Below are 1,792 nucleotides of genomic sequence, written 5' to 3'. Positions count from 1 at the left end.
TTATCAAAGCCTCGTGAATGGTGTTTGGTGTGTGTCTGGGAGCTCCTTGTGCTGAAGTAGAAAGCAGTGGGGGAAGAGCGGGTGCCTAGCATTCGAGACTCTCAGCATTGCTTCTTGACTTCTTAAAGCTAAGATCAAAGCATAGTGTATTTTGTTAGACTTTATTCTCTGAGCCCTGAACCAACCAAACTGAACTCTGCCCTGTGAGGGTCATCCTATCATCGTTATCCAGTCCGCTCATTTATTCATGCCCATGATTATCCATAACCTGTTTGTATGAGTGATGTACCCTCACTGCTTGCTGGCTGTACCTTGAACTCACCCACCGTATACCCCGCATTGGGGACATGACAGACTGTGTGTATGTATATGCCGTCCAATACCCAAACGCTAACATCCCCCTACAACCTGTATGTTACCCCCAATGACACAATAACTGATGCTTCAAACACTTTGTATCGTTTATTTTTAAATATTCTCTAATACACTTTAAATCTGATCTTATCAATTTAATATCTGATAGGTCCTTGATTTGAGGACTGTATGTTAAATTGATTTTTGAAACAAGGGGATGGTATAGGAGCTTGCTCTGTCCACCCCATGCATTGACCTGGTATTGCAGTGTCTCCAGGACCAGTGCCTCTCCTTCTGGGGAGAATTGTCTGGTTAGAAAAGCAGAAAAAGTTTCACTCTTAAAGATGCTGATTTGAGAAGGTTTGTTTTTTTTTAAAAGTAGTTGAAAAATCCGGTTTCTTCATGACAACATATTGTTAAAAAATTTTCGGAATGTTTTCTAAGCTACAGATAGATGTGAGTTTCTTTGTTTTGCTGGAGGATTGTTTTAAAAACTGGAATTCTTCTGTTTGCTGTGAGTCTTTTCAACAATATGAAGGATGAATGTTTTTTGGACTGAGGGTCTGTTTGGGAGATGGTTGGTTGGGGGGGGTTGTGCGTGTTTGTGGGGGGGGGACACAGATTGGTAATATTCGAGGTCACATGTATATCAATAACTGGATGAGTTACACAGACTTCTCCCCACCCAGCCTACGCTCCATGTATCTTGACTGAGCCTGCCGCCCACCATCCCAGAGCAGAAGCCTGAAGCCTGAGCCCCACCGCACGTGGGAAGGTGGGGAGCTCCTGCTGGTTGCCGGCTCCTGCAGTGTTTATGATTCCGGAAGGGGGTAGGGACCAGCCCCTGCAGGCAGCCCGGGGGAAGAGCCGCTGCTTTGCTGCCCCCGACTCCCCCTCAATTACAGCCCAGGAGGCTGTGGCCACAATAAAAGCCCCTGGTGGCCACATTTGAGAAATGCTGGAGCCTCACAGTAAACAAATCCCAGCAGGTTTGTCACACCCTGTCCCCCACCCTGGGGATTTCCTGCCCTCTCCCACCCCGACCAACCTTCCTGGAAGTCCCCACCCCCTATGTATTTACTGCCCTTTCTCCCCGCAAAGGGAACCCGCCAGCAACTCCCTGATAATCCCTCCCTCAACTGGCTCCACTGCAGCCATTTCCCTTCCCCGGCCCCTGGGAGGACGGAATGAGCTGGAGCAAAACATGGATGTTGCGCTGCAGCCTGTTAGGGCAAAAAGGGCAACTGGGGACATGTCAGAACAGGAAATAATTTCACAGCACAATTCCCCCCAGGCTCTTTCCCTGCACACGGATATTCTAGCTTGTCCTGCATGTGACAGAAAAATTCAAATCTAGGGCTGTCAATTAATCGCAGTTAACTTACACAATTAACTTTAAAAAAATCATGATTAATCTGTTTTAATCACACCGTTAAAC

General features: G+C 47.0%; 1 non-coding gene across 1 annotated transcript; it reads left to right on the top strand.

Moving 5' to 3' along the window:
* Positions 1-462: 462 nt before the first annotated feature.
* Positions 463-647, top strand: LOC123354544. Its single transcript, XR_006574779.1, has one exon. It is a non-coding gene; the product is annotated as a U2 spliceosomal RNA (small nuclear RNA).
* The last annotated feature ends 1,145 nt before the right edge of the window (positions 648-1,792 follow it).

The sequence above is a fragment of the Mauremys mutica genome, chromosome 21 (genome assembly GCF_020497125.1).
Source record: "Mauremys mutica isolate MM-2020 ecotype Southern chromosome 21, ASM2049712v1, whole genome shotgun sequence".
NCBI classification, from domain to species: Eukaryota; Metazoa; Chordata; order Testudines; family Geoemydidae; genus Mauremys; species Mauremys mutica.
This window is presented reverse-complemented; position numbering and strand designations above follow the sequence as displayed.